The 19,266-nt window shown below is 43.1% G+C and overlaps 1 long non-coding RNA gene across 1 annotated transcript; it reads right to left on the bottom strand.

Annotated features, from left to right (window-relative positions):
• Positions 1 to 3,783: 3,783 nt before the first annotated feature.
• Positions 3,784 to 10,652, bottom strand: LOC146862987 (uncharacterized). The gene is made up of 2 exons (XR_014978201.1): positions 8,707 to 10,652; positions 3,784 to 8,599 (listed from the first exon to the last, which is right to left on the bottom strand). It is a non-coding gene; the product is annotated as an uncharacterized LOC146862987 (long non-coding RNA).
• Positions 10,653 to 19,266: the final 8,614 nt, after the last annotated feature.

Genomic DNA, 19,266 nt, shown 5'->3' with positions numbered 1-19,266 from the left:
CCCTCAATTTGTCTATGGCTGTCCTAGTTAGCGTGAAGACCGTCATTCTCACCTTCAACATAGTAATCATCATTGTAATACTGTGTAGACTGAGTATTTTGCTGATCAAAGTAGTTCATAGAATGTGGAGGTGGAAGGGAACGCTGTGTCTGGGGCGACATACCTCGACCTCTACCCCTGGGCGCTAACTGGGAACCACCACGACCTCGTGGAGTAGATAGTCCTCGATTACGCTGTAATAAAACCGGGCAGCCATTCTTAAAATGACCTTCCTCCCTACAATAGGCGCATTGGTTAGGACCTAACAAAGGCCGCGGAATATAGGGCTCAGGCTTTTGAAACACCCTCTGAAACTGGGGAGGCTGTTGAAACTGGCGCTGAGCAGAGCGAGGAGGATAAGCTTGTTGCAGAAGAACCTTCGTTTTTAATTCTTTGGTCTTCTTCTCTTGCTTGTCTTTTTCCTCTTTGTTCCTGTTTTCGTAATATTGAGCAGTAGCCAATATCTGAGCAGAAGAAGAAACAGCCCATGAACTTTCAGAGTCTTTTAACTTATGTGACAACTCGGGGAGCAAATTAAATACGAATTTATCTACAAATAATCACTGTCCACCCTCCGTAGTCATATCCTGACCACTGTGATCAATAAACGACTCCTCAAAACGAGTGAAGAAATCGGAGACACTCTCATCTTTCTTCTGTCTACACGCAGCTAATTTATCCCAATTAACTCGTAAGGCGGGCATCATTGTTTTCATTAAAGTAATAATCCTACGAGGGAGTTCTGTGATCAAAACATCAGACTTAGCACCACCCACTTGTGCTCTATCCGAGACAGTTATAGCATTCCATGTACCACCCAATTCTTGAACGTGATCCTTTCTACGAATCCGAGCCCATAACGCTTGTGGGACTACATTTCCCATCAACATGTCAATATCGGCTAAATTCATAATACAGGCATCAACAGTCTGGGACAATTCTTTATAGTAACCAGCAGGGTTTTTACGGGGATCCGGTAAAGATTGTTTGAGGGCCAAAACATCAGATCTCTTCCAGGGCACATGTACCCATATACGCTGGAAGTAAGCGGGAATAGCTGGATTATTACCTGCTTGCGCAACCTCTTCCCTCCATATCGGAGGAACCTCTCTTATTGGGTAATGTTTCAATGTCTGCCGAACAGCAGGATCAGAATCAAGAAAAGTTTGTGAAGAAAATAAGGACCTAAAAGTAACAAGTGTCCTTACGGCGTCCTCAACCTTAGAACCCACAATGAGTCCTTTATCGAAATTAGCCTGAACATCCAACAGACCCTGGGGAAGTAAACCCAAATCCATATCCTCCCATCCTTTAGCAAGAGTGTCACACATAACATTAAATACATATCTCTGCGTGGGCGCATCTCACTGTTGAAAGGTGATCATGATATCTTTCACACTATACTGGGGACCCTTCTCGATCCATTTGCGAGCGAGAGAGTCCAACACCATCCGTTCGTCGGAACCTGGAAGTTGACTATGAGACTGTCTTCGAGAAAAAGCCGGAGACATGTTCAGAGTCCCAAAGAAAGGGGACAAAAAACCAGAGACAGTATCTGTTATTCGTTTGCGCACAGTAGGAGAATTAGACATAAGAACAGGGGACAAGGTATTAGGCGATACAGGAGAGGAACTGGCAGTTATAAGGGGAGCCGAAGGCAAAGAAGATTGATGTTCAGGAGATGGAGACAAAGGAATCAGTGGCACGAGAGGTGGGAGTGGCATTACCGGAAGGGGCAAATGTGGAAGAACCGGAACAGGTGGGGGGACAACAGGCAACTGAACAGGTTGTAACAACGGGGGTGCATTAGCACCTTGTACATAGGGTGGAGGCAATCTCAATAGGTGAGACATCAAAGCGTCTTCCTCCAGATCCTTACTTTTATCAGAAGGGGAACTAGGCAACACCGGATAGCATCTATCTATTGCTATACGATGCTGTCTCTCTGAAATTTCCATTGCATTATCAATCTCATTATCTTTAAACTGCTGGGCAGCCTGTATCATCGTCATATTTTGTGCTTTCTTATCTCGTTTTGCCGGCTTAATTTCTTTCTGTTTGGCTTCCTTACGCCAGAGGCGGAAAGAGTCAAACATTGCCGGCCGGGCTTGTCTTTTGAACACTATCGCTTCCAAATTGTCTAATACGTCAGGCTCAAAACTACCATTTTGCGGCCACTGTAGAACGCCATCGTTCTTCGTGTATCGGATCCATGCCTTATTAAAGGCAATGGGGCCGACACCATGTTTTGAATAAAGCTCATAGGTGGGAGTTCCAACCGGAGGAATCGGACAAGAGTCCTCCAGCCAGGTATCCCTATTACAACCAAGGCAACAGAACTTCCTAAACGTACTCAGACCAGGCATCGTTATTTCACTGGACTGTTCACAAACATCAAGGGGTTAAATCAAATAATACAGTACAAACGTACTCACCCCTCGGCTTCGGTTTTTGCCGTATCAAAGACCCAAATCAAAACAAAATAGTGGGAGCTACCCACCAATACTTAACTAAGTGTCTTCTTACGCCAACAGAGGCCCGTCTAATGTCTCGCGATACCAAACATCATCAAAGGGACCAAAGCAGGGCAGCAGTCAGGGCAGCAGTCGTCAGCAGCCGTCAGAAAGGAGAAACTACGCTGCAAAAGACCTTCGGACCACTTCGAGATACAGGGGTCGATTGACGTGGTTCGCGATTCCTCCAGAATTTTCTTGCGGGGCTCCTCACGATCCTCAGACAGAACTGCTACCTCTGAAGCCGGCCCACGTTCGGGCGCCAATTTGAAGAACCGGGACCTTATGGGCCTGGTGGCGCAGGGTACGCCTTAATCTCCTGAGTTCACCTGATTTGTCGAACAAAGACACGGGACACTTCGTTAGGCGTAGAAGATAAGGTTTATTAGCTGCAGCTAAGTACAGTTGTCCCAGAAGTACACTCGGTATGTTCTTAGGAGACTGCCACTTTACTTCGTGGCGCACAATCTTTTATAACACACATATTCACAAAGAACACTCCCAATGCATACAGGGTTAACCAATGAGAAGAATGTGAAAACAAGATATTAAGTAACTCAAATAAGCCTCTCTTCCAACTGTGTTTGTCACCCTTCCCCACAAGTTAATCAGTGGTAGTGTTTATAAGTCGACATGCAGGTGGCAGTACACATTTGTATGCCCTGGAGGACAGTTGTGAAATGAGAGAAATCGAGTAAAGAATAGCGAACGCCAGAGGATAAGATAAAGTCAGGAAAGAATGGTGCGAACCAACAGATAGTCGAGACAGGGATCAGTCAAACCAGACGAGGATTAGTGGAGTCGGCCGGACCCTGACACCAGCTTTAAACAGAGGCAGGAGGTTATTTGACACGTTGCAGTAGGAAGAGGGAAAACAACACCTCGTTCACCGTGCTGCCTGAGTGAGGGCAACACAAAATGGCGGCGGAACACAAAATGGTGGCTAAAAACGAACGGGATCGGAAAACTGAATTACCTCTGTGTGGCCAGGTGTAACCTTTGTGTTGTAAAAGTGTGGTAGGTGACAGCTCCTCTCCCTCATCAAGTCAGAGATGTCCCGTCCTGCAAACATCTGTGGCCCTTTGTTTCACTTTCTGGGAGCAATACAAAAAGACCAACTGCATCTACTCATGTTGTAGAAAATAGGCCTCAGCTAGGCCTACCAGTGCAAGGGGTTCGCCCTTCTCTGCACAGAGTCCTCAGACTATTAGAAAGAAGTTGGCACAGAATCTGAAATAGAAAATACATAGTTTATTAAACCTCAGGAGGTGGAACCACATTCACCCAGCACCCTGTGGTGCTGAATGAAGGTAGCACCCAGAGTAGAAGAACCATGGGTCTTTTATACCCACACAGGGGCTCAGGAAAAGGACGATGCAAGCATACATGAGAAGAGTTACATACATAGATGGTCATACAGAAATGCACCGTAAATAGTATAGGAGGAGCTAGCAGTTGCTGACTCTGGTAGAAACAACCTGATAGTTACAGACTAAAAACAGATGCATGGACAGTTAGATATTCCTGCGCATGTGCAGGGTAGCAGAGTCTAAGTATAGCCAGTCCTTTAAACAGAGCACAAGGGAAGACGAAATGGCTGCCAGAAATACAAAATGGATTCCACAAAATGTACAGGATAGCCTGTAAATACCAGATGGATTCTGCTAACGCTAATTTAATCGCAGCCAATTTACGACAGACGACCCTTTTAGCGTTAGCTGAAGACATCTCCCATAATCCAGTAGGAAAAATGAAAAATATGCATATTAATTTTTAATAACATTTTTTTTTTCTTTTCATAAATTTCCTAATTCATTGCTAGGTGGGCATTTCTCATTCTAAATATTGTTAAGCGGGTATGTATGAGGTATAAACAGAAGTACAAAGGGAACAGAGAATTGGGTCATACAGATAGCAGGAGAGAGTAATTACTATTATCAGAAACAGAATTATTAGCTTTCTAGTCCTTAGCAAATCCTAGAACCATCCAGTAAAAACATTTTCAAGGTTCCCATGCATTTCAGTTACCATCAATTTCAATATCAAAGTATCCAACAGTACATATCTAATAAAAACATTTTCGCTAGACTTTTCCAGTGTTTCCTTTATGAGGGCTAGAGTATCTATCATTATACCCAATACAAATATTAAAGCAGTCAGACATATTATTTACAAAAATGATCCTGGATCCAGGGGACCAGGAGGACCATGAGAATTAGGACGAAGAGCTGCAAAGGGTTGCTCCTCCTCAAAAATGGGACGATCAATGGGGTACATTTTCAACAAAAAGAAAAAGAAGTCCTTGGGAAATTAAAGCCGCTGTACAACCAACCAGAGGGGAGTCTTCTCCCTGTGTCCGTTTGAGCCTCACAGGCAGGCTCTTGTTGTTCCCACGGTGGAGCTGCACAACTCGCAACTCAGGAATCATGGCCTAGTTTCAAGGGAAAAGTTTCTTCTTTCAGGATAGGGCAATCACCCACCAGGGCAAATGCGCTCAGCGATCCTGTCCAGTGTCTCAGGCAGTGCACCAGTTTTCTTCATTTCAATCTAACAGGCACCAGAGACACAGCACCTGTACCCTGAACTCAAGTCCTTCCCTAACTCCTGTATTGCTCTGCTGGCACACTGCTCTTTCGTTGGGGCCATGGATTGCATTCAGTGTGCCCAGGTATCTCCTTTACAGCCACTTTGGGACCAGGATTCAGAGGCCTGATGCTAGGATCTCTGAAGCAACCCTTGTTTCAAAGGGGGTTACCTCAAGCAAAAACCTTCTTCCCTTCCTGGTCGGTCTGTGACTCTCAGCTGGGCATCAAAAGCTTGATCCACGATTTCTCCTTTCTGATTTGTGACCCCGTCTTTCGCCCAAGATAGTAGCAGGGGTACGCTCATCACAATGCTTCCGGCCTTCTACCTTCACTGAGGTCCTGGTTGCCAGCAGTGCCTGTGCAGGTTACCTTCACTTTGACTTCAAGCTGGACTGGTGCTGACTCCTCAAGCTGGATCTGATGTACGCGCCCCTCTGGCAATGGTTGTAAAGCAGCAAATATCTATTGGTGGACAGAACAAAAGGTCTTTAGACAAGGCACAAAAATAATCTATCAACAGAGAGGATAGTCTCAGAATACTTCCTAGTCCAGGGACGCCCCATATATTAACAAGGCACCCTGGAACCACTTTCATATATGTGAGAGTAAATAAAACAACAGTCTGGACCTATTAGCAAGTATAAAAACTCTTTAGTGAACTGACAAGAGTAATACGTCACCCAATGCCAAGCAGTCAAGGAAGTCTGTGTTCATTTCTAAAGACCCTCAAGAAAAAGGAAATGTTATACACGTTTTACTCCTAAACATTGCATTATTTGTACAGGACTGCAGACACTTCTAAAATGATTTTTCTTAATTAAAGCACCTATATTGTATACTCAGGACCATGCTCTCATGTTATAGGAGCAACAGGAAAATCTAACACTGCTAATTTAACAGGGATTCCTATTACATACAGAACTAAAAACTTCAACATAATGGGTACATGTTCTCCAGCGGAACATCTTGTGACTAACAGACTCCTGTAAAACAATATTTTCCTCAAAAATGTTTGCTAAGGATCACATAGACCTCTTCCCTGCATTCTACATTTTCACAATCCAAACTATGCAACATTAGTTCTAGTAAGGACTGTCAGTTTATTTACACAGACTAGCTAATAAAACTAGCAATGCCCTTGCAAAACTGTATGTAGCATGAGAATAACAAACAATAGTGGTGTTGTCACCTGAGAATTTTCAAACAAAAACTACCCACAGCTAGTTCCCCTTAAAGATCAAATAAGGAAACAGCAACCTAGACTACTCATCCTCTCATAATTCCATCAGAGAGGATGGGTAGTAACATAGCAAAATATATTTATTCGTTTTATTAATGCTAATAATGTTTAAAACAGTATTACTGAATAGCCAATTTAATGTCTCATGGTTATTTCACAGACAGTTTAGACAGGCTCAAAAAAAAAGTAAGAAAAAGAGAGAGAACACATAAATTTGCCTACCCTTAATTTGTAGAGGAGCTAGCCTCCACTCCCCAGTTTTGACGGTAAGAAACCTGTACCAGGTTTCATTCTGTCAACACTATCAACCCCAATTTGTAGCAACTGGGCATAAACAAACTCTGAGGAGCGAAATAGCACATTTCAGCTAGCCAAAGAACATATTCCTTTAGCAAATGTACTAGTGCAACATGAGACCGCATGAAGTCAAACTGAATCCCATTGCTTCCTGAATTCAACCCTAAAAACATTTATACTATATATATATGGCAGAGCCATTGTCCTTTAAAGAGAGGTCACATATACTATGTGCATTGAGTGCACACAAAAACTTGCTTTTACCAAAAAAAAAAAAGGGTAAGCAAAAACCTCTTTCTTCCCCTGCCATTTCGTCTTTCAAATGTCGAAATGTCAAAGCAACGTTGTGCTGAGCCCTACAGGCTTCTAAATGTAGGACTTTGACCTATAACCTATGCAGCTGTTCCCCAGCATGCATGCAAGGTTTTCATGTGGTGCTTCCAAGTCAAAGTGACCCTAAAGACCGAAGACAGAGCAGCAAAACCCACTCTGTGTGTCTACCAGCAATTTCAGAGGTAAGCTTAATAACTTCTGCCAATTTTTGTACATTGATATGTATAAGCAGTGTGCCAAGCGTTTGTCTAGCAGTATAGATGGTCTATGCTTACATATGTGCATTTACTGGGGCGTAAGGCAGTTTAAAAACTGATCTGACTGGAGAAAACTCATTTAAATAGTGAATTTTTACCCAATTTCGACTTTGATTTTCAGGGCACTTAAAAATTAACATCCTACAATGTTTTTGCATAATAGTCATCCCCAGAATATCCTCTACATATCCCAGAGATGTGGCATCAAAAATGTATAATGTATACCCTTATAAAAATGAGTTTTGTACGCCTGGGTAAAGTGACATTTTCACATGTAATTGACCCCCTATTGCTGTATAGCACGGCTTAAATGCAATTTGGATGCTAGGAGGTCACAGTATCATTATTAGGCATTATAAATAGTAAAAAACGAATTTGTTTTTGCACCTATTTGAAATAACATTTTTTTTTTATATAATCAAAATATATTTTTTGTTAATAAATCTAATCATTTTGATGAGTCTACATATGAAAAGCGAGCTGCATCCCTTGCCTATTATATTGAAACACATTAATTCTTAGCCCTAAGCACAGAAGCTTATCTTGAAACATCTTAAGTCTGCGCCACTTTTAAATGAAGGACAGCCATTATTATTGAACATCAAAAACCACTCTTATCCTTATTTTAAAAAAAGGCATTAAGAAAAGAAATCCCTACTGTCAATCTGCAAAAATAATGAAACTACATTTCTAACTTTGGAAACAGCAGTCTGAAATGCAGAATTTTACTCCGTGTTTTTGACTTCAACTATTCTCTGTAGCCGGAGTCCGAAATAGAAATGGTCTTGTTGACACAGCTGTTTAACACGTAAAGGTGTCGAAATTCACACGCCTTGCAAGTCAACCCTTCAAGCCAACACAAATCTGTCGTGCTGTATAATGTGAATGCCTTTGAATACCCTATAGAAAAGATAAATGCTGTGACATTTTGTATCTGAATTTAGTCTATTGTAAAACACACAATTTCGTTTTTCTCTTTACACAGGTCATCTTAATTTTAACTTTCTAAAGGTAAAACTCTTATCCGATAATCCATGTTAATTTTGCGCCACAATTTCCACTGAGAAAATTAATTCTCAATTGGAAAATCGTTTTTATATAGGCATATAGCCCTTAAAATTTCAAGCAAGAGCATCATTTTACTTTTTGTGTAGGATTAATGCAACAGTTTTAAAAAAAAAATAAAAACAGTTTTCTATGGAAAGTCTAACTGGTCTTTGCACAAAATAGGGCAGAGGAAGGCTCCTTGGGTTTCGTTCCTCAGCTGCCCTGTCTCATCAGAGAAGCTAAACCTCAGCGCAGAACCGGGCCACAGCGAGTGCTCCTAGCCCCCACCTTTCTCCAAGGCTGTCCTGCTGCAAGCATTACACATTTTCATGTCAGTGAAGCTTTCTAAGCAGTGATTTCACCTCCTGGTTCACTCCTCTATTTTTAGCCCCCACCTTACAAGCTGCAAGGTCAAAATCTGCCTTGCACAGCCCTGAAGCTGTCAAAGACAAAAAGCCTTCCTAATGTTATCTAAACTGCAATAATTTGCCCTATGGAAACATTTATTTTAATATACAATTTCTTTTCAAGGGTCATAAATTTAGGTTCAATTCTCAGATTAGCAGGTTCAGCTTAAATTAGAACCTACAACCCTGTGGACCCAGCACATTGGCTCACTGAACCACCAAGAACACAAAGCTGCATAGGAACAATTTGCAAATTCGAAATACCCACAATTTTTCCAAGCTAAACTTTTAACGGGTCCCTAATTACTCTTCATTAATACTTTTGTACATTAAGGGTGTCATCAAATCACAGGGGTTGCTCTTTCTCTTGCTACACCCCTCTCAATTTCCTTTTGCGACTTATTGATGGTGATGAGACCAAATTAAATTTACTCCTTAACAATTTCACTTCTCAGAATTCTTTCACATATTCACAGTCATTCAATCACACGCTTTTTCCAGTGCTAGCAACATCCAAAACACAATTTACCACACCATAACATGTAAACACACATTTAACCCACAGATCAACACTTAAGACAGAAACAAAAGACAGCCCACAGACTGTACTTAAACCAAACCATTTGTAAATACTAGTTGCAAGTCATATTCACCAGATTTGGCTGGCAGAACACCAAAAAAAAAACGCTCTGCATCTCATCACTTATGAATGTTACTAAGTGCACAGACCAGGATCCTTTTATGTACATATTTAGTTCCTCGGGGTACTAGTCACCACTTACAAGTATTTTTATTCCATAATGCGCTGTACATTATAGAAGAAAGACCATACTTAATATACATATCCCTATTAGGCGTCCCCTCCGAGGGGGGGCCAGTTGTGCTTCATCAAGTTTCATTTTGGTACCATTCCAAAGGCAACACATCTTTTGAAGTGTGCTAAAGACAGATATGCCAAAAAATAGTGCAGAATATGCAATATTATAATCAAAGTAGCACTTAAGGTACCTTTAGTACGATGTGCCGTTCAAATCAATTCAGTTAGAGAAAATTCTCCTCATTACCTGCCTATGTGAATTGCAAGTCACATATGTCAAAACAAACCAAGTTGGCCAACACAAAATATACCATACTCAAAGCCACAGTAAGCGTTACTAAACTACCTTACCAATCACAGGCATCAAAACCAACAGCAAGCGCCGCAGACACTTACCAATCACTTGGTGTTCAGATTCATCCTGCCAAGTTCTAAAATCGACCAAATGGTCACTGCACGGTGAATCAACAGAAGAGATCTCAGTCGAGGACCGGTGCCACCTGGATGGTCAGATCAGAAAGAAAGGAAAAGTCGCCGTGGATGCCAAGACTCTGGTCTTATCGGGCAGTGATCACGTCCAGAGCGAGATTCCAATCCTTCGTCGCGACCAATCCTTTGGGCATCCGAGTCACCGATGAGCCCCAAGTTGAGGCGCCAATTGTAGAAAATAGGCCTCAGCTAGGCCTACCAGTGCAAGGGGTTCGCCCTTCTCTGCACAGAGTCCTCAGACTATTAGAAAGAAGTTGGCACAGAATCTGAAATAGAAAATACATAGTTTATTAAACCTCAGGAGGTGGAACCACATTCACCCAGCACCCTGTGGTGCTGAATGAAGGTAGCACCCAGAGTAGAAGAACCATGGGTCTTTTATACCCACACAGGGGCTCAGGAAAAGGACGATGCAAGCATACATGAGAAGAGTTACATACATAGATGGTCATACAGAAATGCACCGTAAATAGTATAGGAGGAGCTAGCAGTTGCTGACTCTGGTAGAAACAACCTGATAGTTACAGACTAAAAACAGATGCATGGACAGTTAGATATTCCTGCGCATGTGCAGGGTAGCAGAGTCTAAGTATAGCCAGTCCTTTAAACAGAGCACAAGGGAAGACGAAATGGCTGCCAGAAATACAAAATGGATTCCACAAAATGTACAGGATAGCCTGTAAATACCAGATGGATTCTGCTAACGCTAATTTAATCGCAGCCAATTTACGACAATGTGACCCTGTAAACGGGCTGCAGGCACCAAATAATAGGCAGGAAAAATGCCAACTTTCTCAAAGTAGCATTTTCAAAATTGTAACTTACAATCCAACCTTAAGATTAAAGAGGATTTTTAATTACAATTCCTCAGACACCAAACATGAAAGGTTCACCTGTAAATCAAAAGTTAGGAGTTATTAAATGTAAAAAGGCAGCTGAATGTTATTCTATGGGAGAAGTAGGCCTCCCAGTAGTAAAACCTAAAAGTACATGTCCAACTTTTTAAATACACTGCACCTTGCCCTATGGGCTCCTTAAGGCCTACTCTAGAGCTGACTCATATGTTTTAAAAAGGAAGGTTTCGACATGGCAAAAGGTTTATTTTGCCACGTCGAAATAGCACTTTGAAACAACACACACAGGCTGTAATGGGTAAAAGGCTACTCACGTGGGTGTTACAGTGAGTGCTGCATGCCCACTAGTAGCATTTAATTTACAGGCCCTGTAGTACCACTTTATTAAGGACGTATAGGTAAATTTAGTAATGCCAATTTGGTGTAAGCCAATTTAACAGTGTTTAAAGGACCGAGCACAGGCACTTTAGCTCTTTTTAGCAGAGGCAAAGAGCACAGATACCTAAAAGCCAACAAAAACATGTTCCGAAAACAGGAGGGTGAAGACAAAACATTTGGGGAATGACCCTGTAGAAAGGGCCAAGTCCAACAGTGTGTTGGTATGTTATGCAGGTTTGTAGAGCATACTATCACCCAGTAGTACATCCTAGTGCTGAGTAGGTGAGTGTAGGCACAGCTAGGGCCTAGTGGGACTACTCTAAATGGTAGGCCTTCAGCGTTTTGTGGAATTCAAGAAGTGAGAAGGAGAATGTATGTGTGGTGGCAGGCCATACCACGCTTTAGGAGCAATGTACGGGATGGCTTGACCACTGGATTTGTTTTTTCATATCCTTGGGATTTGTGCAAGTAGAAGTCTAGATGAGCAGAGTTGTCTGGAAGGTTTGTTAAAGTAGATGTGATTGTAGAGATATGCTGGGCAAGTGTTATGTAGTGCCTTGAAAGTGTGGGTGAAGAGTTTGAATTGTGCTCGCTTGTGAATGGGGAGTCAGTGGAGCTTCTTCAGGTGTGGTGTGATGTGAGCGTGCCATGAGAGGTTGAGAGTGATACTGGCTGCCGAGTTCTGAATGGTCTAAAGCCTTCTGATGAGTTTTTGTTATTCCTGGCCTAGAGGGTGTTCCTGTAGTCTAACATGCTTGTGACCAGGGCATAGTTGGCAGTTGTCTGGGTGCTGATTGAGAGCCATTTGAAATCTTTCTCCGCATCTTCAGGGTATGGAAGCATGAGGCAGCGACATGGTTGATTTGGTCTGTGTTGTATTTATGTGCTTTCACTTGTGATGATTATCAGTTGTGTATTGTTTTCCTCAGGTGATGCCTATTTCCTTATGCTTTTCAATTCATAATTCTACATAGCTTAGGCATAGATTTGTGCCTTCATTATGAAGAACTACAATTAACCAATTTATGCTTAAAATATGCCCATAAAGTTACTTTTAGTAACGTTATAGTGGTATCTTGAGTAGTATGTATCCCCACCTTCAATAAGGATCTGGCGAACTATTAGATGTTAATCGCAAACCAAAGTTGCTGAATTGCTTGTAGGTGGAGCTTAACACAAACGTAAATTTCCATTAATGGAGATTTACCTTAATGACTAGGTTCCAATGAGTTGAAACAATGCTTGATTGTTTTGTGAGTGCTCTTACTGAGAGATGATTAGATCTGGTGCAAGATCGGACTCATAACAAGTTATCAGCCATGTTTTCCAAACTTTCCTAAAATGTAGATGGTACCGCAGCTGACTAGTTTCCAAAGTAAAGCATTTCACCACTATGATGTCAGCATTGAGATGGCTCTTCTATTTAGACTGCCAATTATTGAAACACACCACTACTATCCGTCATTGTGCATTGGCCCTTACAGTCCCTTATAATATGCTTCGAGTCAATCAAATTCTTTCAGAGTCGTACCTGGGTCCTTAATTGAAATTGATAGGTGTCAAAAAAGGCCAACACCCCTACTCTTGATTGAATTGAATTTGAGCCCTTTTGTCATTTACACGTAACTACTTTTATAGTGGATTCAAAGAGATGACATTGTAACCTTATCGGTTTCTGTGCTACCCCATATAGCCTTCTTAGCTACACATGATGATTCACAGCGTCAATGGATACTTTCAATCACAATACAACCAAGCTATTTTGACAGCCTTGTTTAGCAGGCATGCAAAAATCATCCAATACCAATATCATAACTGTCTCCCTTCACCTGTTAGTACACAATTCTTCTTGCAAGCCATACAATGACTAATACAACTTGAATGTGGGAAGTTATAATCTGCGATGCTCTGAAAGATAATGGAAGGGTACACTCTAAGCACATATGTAATTACATTTCTATAGGAAAACCTAGCTGGGAGCCAGTGGAGTGTGATTTAAAATTAATTGCAAGGAAGGAGCTACAGATAATATCCAATTGTGTGGGGTCATAAACAAAGAGATATGCCTTCAACACATTTCTGTATGGATTTAAAGTCAGATCAGATCTGATGTTACTGGAGATGTTGTTCCAGGTCCTGGAGAAAGCCTACCTTCAAAACATTTCACTCTTTTACTTGTTTATCTCCAGTCTGGTGTTGTCCTGGCTCCTTGTTTGATTTGGTCAGTAGGAGGTGGTTCATTTTTCAGGTACGTAAACAGGGATGTAATTGCCAATGGCCTAAGGGGGTGTTTTCAAATAAATGCATTCTTGGCTTGATAGTTCTGTCTGGGGCTCCGAAGTCATTCCAATCTGCTTTGTCTTTGTTGTTTTTTCTCGTCATCCTCATCTGACTATGAGGTTTCACCTTGTTAATTTTTTCATTATTAGATCAGGAACTTATATATAATCACATGTTTACTGAAAAAACAGTAAATATGCACCCATATAAGCATTCCTTCAATGGGTGCAAATGTATTACTTTTTTAAATTCAAAATATTGACAGTAGTAGGCTTGGAAAACGGTGTCAGTCTCAGGTTCCAGGCATACTATTGGCAATCAGTCCCCCCTAAAGGTGATGGAACAAATGCTTGCTTATAGTTTAACCACTGGCAATCACTTGGGTAGCAAACCCATATTTGTTTGCCTACTGTGTCACTCTAGACAGAGGCCTCCAACATGCAAATTAGTATTGACTCTATTCTTCATGGGAACTGTTCGTCCCAAACTTTGGTCTTCTCACCAATCCACCCTGCATCCTGCCATTTTGTTAGTTGATATATCAGAGATTCACCCCCATACCCACAACCCTCGAATCTCACTGGCTAAGCTAAACCCCTGATTAGTAATAAATAATAAGCTTTCTTCCATCATCTATGGTCCGCGCAATAAGGTTAGAACTTAAACTTGTGACTTGTCATTATAATTCTATAGAACTTTGCCTGAGATTTTGAAATAGGCTACTAATGGATGGAGAGGATAACATTTCTCACTTTTGTAAACATTAGCTTTTTAATAGTGATTTGTCATGGACTGTGAGTGTTAGAAAGCTTTTCAAGAAATTATGTACCTTGCTTCCTGTTCACTTTCCCACATGTAGATTGCCTTTACAAATGTCATGGATGGACATAAATATGAAAGTGGAAATTTTACCTAGAGAAGATAAATATCAATTATTCGATTTCTATAACACAGCTCATCTCCCAAGAGGGTATCGAGGCACTGAGTCCAAGGGACTCATTCCAATAGCGAGGTTTTGAGCTCTTTGCTGAATTCCGGTAGAGAAGAGGAGGTTTGGAGCTGCAGGGAGAGGCCATTCCATGTCTTTGCTGCGAGGTAGGAGACTGAGCATCCTCCGCTCGTGCTTCTGTTAATGCGGAGAGTGTGGGCGAGCAAGAGTGAGGCAGAGCGTAGTTATCTAGACGGTTGGTGGAACTTCAGGCAGTGGCTGATGTAGGTCGGTCCTAGGTTTTGCAGGGCGTGGGTCAGCAGCTTGAACTAGCATCTCTTTTGTACAGGGAGCCAGTGGAGTTCATTGAGATGAGGGGTGATGTGGGTCCATTGGGGGAGGTAGAGGATGGGCCTGGCTGTGGAGTTTTGAATGGTTTGTACACTCTGGAGGAGGTGTGCAGCGATCCCCGAGTAGATAGCGGTGCCGTAGTCCAGTTTACTGGTGATGAGGGCTTGTGTGTTGGTGGATTTACTGTTCAGGGGGAGCCACTTGAAGATCTTTCATAGCATGCACAGAGTGAAGATGTAGGCTGAGGAGACTGCGTTGGTCCGGCACTTCATTATAAGCTTGCTGTCAAGGATGATGCCAAGTTTTCTGGTGTGGCCCGAAGGGAAGGATGCAGCGTACCACAAGGTAGCATACCAGAGAGTGTTGTTGTTGCAGAAGATTAGTACCTCCGTTTTATCAGTGTTGGGCTTCAGGCAGTTGTTTCTCATGCAGTTGGCGATCCTCATCATAACCTGTGCTCACCCTTGGGTAGCTTGGTACTGAGCAGTCAAACTTACCACAGAGGCATTGTGTAAAGGATTGGCACCGCATTCACTCACAATAAACACCTTGACTATCACAAAGCGGGGGCCGCCCGCCTTAGATGCAGGCCAGACTTCAGAGCACTACACAAGGCAATCCGGTCTCCAGGTACAATTCTTAGTTCCATGCTCATGCTGCGCTACCAGTTAGAACTCAGCGGATGATGAGGGCACTTGACAGGGCACTGCACTTCAGGTGTCACAAGTAGACAGTGTGGGTCCTTTTTAGGAGATCTTTGATGTACCTGAGACCTCATAAAGAACAGGGGCAGCTCAACAGGTCTTTGGAAGCACACTTCAGGGTGCCACACAGCAGCAGGTAGTCGGCCTACGCCAGCCACAATTCAGGAAGGGCACACAGTCCATTTAAATGGCAGTACTCCTCCTGGTGCACAACAGAGTCCTCTGGCAATGTGCACCATGTATTTCCAGGTTCTCCGGTCCCCGTCCCCACAAATGTATCTCACCTGTGCTGAAGTATGGCGCCAGTATTTCTACTGGAGTGTGCCTTTGAAGTTGGGGGTTGTTCTAAGAGTCTCTGTTTGAACCACAGCTGTCTCCCCTGAATTTCAGTCCTGTCTGCCATGAGGCCATGGAATGCAAATTCTTATCTTTAGTGGGGCCGTGATCTGGCTCCAGAGGTCGTGTCAAAACCTCTTCCTGTAATCTCTCCAGCCGGATCGCGAATGGCAGAGGTTTGTCATTCCAGTTGCTGGGGAATGCCCATATATGCTCCCCCAACCTCCAGTGTGGACTGGAGCCAAGCACTAAAGCACATAAAGAGTTTTAGAACACAGAAATCCCCACTTTCTAGTAGTGACATTTCTACGGGAATTATGACAAAGCCACCATTACCACTGGCAAGTTGTTGTCGCTGCAGGTCCAATGATAGGAAACATCATGCGGCTGTTCCACTGCACTATTGCAGCCTGAAGTGAATACAACCAATTCCCCATGTTAGCCATGGGAAGAGCAAACCTCATAAGTGGTGAAAACACACATGGGTATTTCTCACTACCTGGGCAGGGGACACACATGTGTACCTGCCCTGACTTTCACCTACCACTCACTTTACCCCTTACGATGTACCTTCGGGTTACTCAGGTGGAAGTGAAAGGTCGTCTCAGGATGGCTAGTGACTTAAACAGGCCAGTCTGAGTAAACGTGCAATTGCGGGTATCAGCCTGCATGGCAGGCTGAACACGTATTTAAGAGCACCACTGATGCAAAGTTCACACCACCCTGCAATGACAGGCTGGACATATGTTTTGCAACCCCAGGTAAGCACCACTTCCTAACATGTTCAGGAAGGGTGTGCACACTTTCGCACTGCATTTACAGTGGGAAATCCCCCAGGGCCTAACAAGAAAATCTGCAAACCCAGGGAGGAGAAAGCAAAAAGTTTGGGTAAACGCGACTTGAGGGTTCAGGTCTAACAGGAAGGATCAAGGCCGCCGTCTCTCCTTGGTCGAGGAGGGATTGGATGTCGTCAGTAGCCGCTATCAGGGTGGTGTCGATGCTGTGATTGCTGTGGAATCCAGACTGGTAGGAGTTAAGGAGATGGTTCTGTTCAAGATTGTTAGTGAGTTGTTTGTTGATGGGGTCGGGTGATGGCTTCTTGAGTAGGAGTTTTAGCTTGGCGAGTTTCCAGCCTTCTGGGAAGGTGACCATGGCTATCAAGGTGTTGAGCAGCATGGTGAGTTTGTGGCTGATTTTGTCACTTCTGAGGTTGAGGAAGTCTGTCGGTTTGGGCTGAGGATTGAAGTTTTTGGTAATGGTGGAGACCTCGTGGTGGAAGAAATTGACGAAGTTGTAACAGAGTTCCTGGGAGGGGTAATGCTGTTTTCTGTGGCTACGGGGTTGAAGAACTCTTTGATGATGATGAATAGTTCCTTGCTGTGATTGGAACCAGAGTCAATGCGAACAGTTAGGGTCTTTCCCTTCTTCTCCCTCATTAGCGGGTGGTAGAGATTTAGGGACGTATTGAAGGAGGTTCTATTAGTGGTGTCTTTGGTAGTGCTATGAAACAACGGAGTCTGTGTAATGTAAACAAGGCACTTTACATCAAAAAGGGCATGGGTCTACAGGCTCGGAACAAACCAGTATGTTGTTGTGAGGTATGCAGACTTCTAAGGATAATACAAGGTATGTATAAAGCCCTCACTCACCAACCTGGTTGGTGACATGCTTCATCATCGGGCTCCACTGGGTATGGCCGAATGCCATCCCAGTATGCTGCAACGCCAGGTTACTGCGGAGCGGGGTTCATGTGAAGTGACAGTGAATTAAAATTTCCAATTGAGTCAAAAAAGAGAATTTAATAATTTCGCTAATTGGAAATATTAAAAAGGAGTGAAGGTCAAAAAATAGAAGACCTGTTTCACTCCATGGCGGTCAACATGTTTCTGCCTCAGTGAATGTTCAACAGGCTTTCATCAGGACCAGAGTGGGGTGGCAAAGTCCCGGTGGTGTGAACGCGCTAAGGTTCACCCTCCCGTGGACTATTGTGTGAAAAATCTGTATTTACAGTGAAAAATCCGCCAAGTAATATAATGGTGGAGAGAAACAAGTTTATTCTGGATTTAAAAGGACACACAAACAAAAGACAAAACAAGAAAGAATTGTAAATGTTCATGGTCAACTCGTGATCAGGCGTTGTTGGGTCAACCTGAAAACAAAGTGCTCAAACGAAGAAGTGCCATTAACATATACCTCAGGTGCAGAAATGGTGAATACAGTGCACCTAAGACTAACCGAGTATCGGTGTCAGGTAAGTAGGTTGCGACTTATCCTGAATAGCGTGTCTACAAAAATATATCGGAGCACATGTGGAATATGAACTATATGTGAAGATCTCAAGTCAAAAATGGGCTGAGACACGGCAGAGCGTGTCCATGTGTAAGTCATCGTAGACTTATAACACAGAGAGAACGGAAAGTTAATCTTACTAAGAGGCAAATCCAATTGAAGCCTCTGGGATCCCGGGGGGGGGGGGGGGGGGGGTGTTGGGAGCAATATGGCACACCCTGTAGAGCGAGAAGAGAAGAGGAGAAAACCTCGAGCGGCTGAGCTCAGGGAGCGCTTACCTTGAAAAACGGGAACGAAAGGGGTGTGGTTAGTATACTCACGCCCTCGCTGCTCGGCACCCGTTCGGAACCTAGAGCCTCTTGCCACCGGGTCCGGGATGTAAGGATCCATGGCTCTAGGTGCATATAAGAGCAATCGTCCCGTAAGGCAGCGGGCATTGAAAAAGAAAGGGGCACGGGGATAGGTCGGAATATCCTGTGCTCTGCTGTGATAGGTTGAAATGGCGAGTGTACAGCCAATAGCGTAGTGGGGGTAGGAAAAGTCGTCCCAAGGTAATGAGCGACATATTTTTTTTAAAAAAGGGGAGAGAAAACTTAATAGAGCGTGGGAAAAAGACTCAAAACTTACAGCGGTCACTAGGACAGAGGACCTACAAAGAGGGGGAACACAGCCAGAGAGGCCATAAATAGTAGTGCAAACGATGTACACTGGATGCCCAATAATAGGCCAGCAGCAGAGTAAAGAAAACGACTGAATGTTTGTCGTCAAAGGGGTCTGATATACAGGTAGTAATGACTTCCATAGGTAGGGTTGGGCACAGGAGGACCATCAGGCACACAGGTATGAGGAATGTATGCAGGAAAGGCATCACAATGGAAACAGTCCATGGAACGGGTCAGTCAGAGGAATTACGAATGGCAGGAACTCTGTATATCTGTAACACTGATAACAGGGACCTATAGTATGGTGGTCCAAGGTATATTATCATTAAGGCCATGGAGATTGGTTCCCAAACGATAAACCCATCTTTGTTCCTTTTCAAAAAGGATTTTTGAAATGTTTTTGCGTGCTGTGATCTCCTCAATGACAGTCCATTTTAAGTCGTTGGTGGTATGGTTGACA

The sequence above is a fragment of the Triturus cristatus genome, chromosome 2_2, assembly GCF_964204655.1.
Source record: "Triturus cristatus chromosome 2_2, aTriCri1.1, whole genome shotgun sequence".
Classification (NCBI taxonomy): Eukaryota; Metazoa; Chordata; class Amphibia; order Caudata; family Salamandridae; genus Triturus; species Triturus cristatus.
The sequence above is the reverse complement of the archived record's forward strand: the minus strand, read 5'-3'. Positions and strand labels throughout refer to the sequence as shown.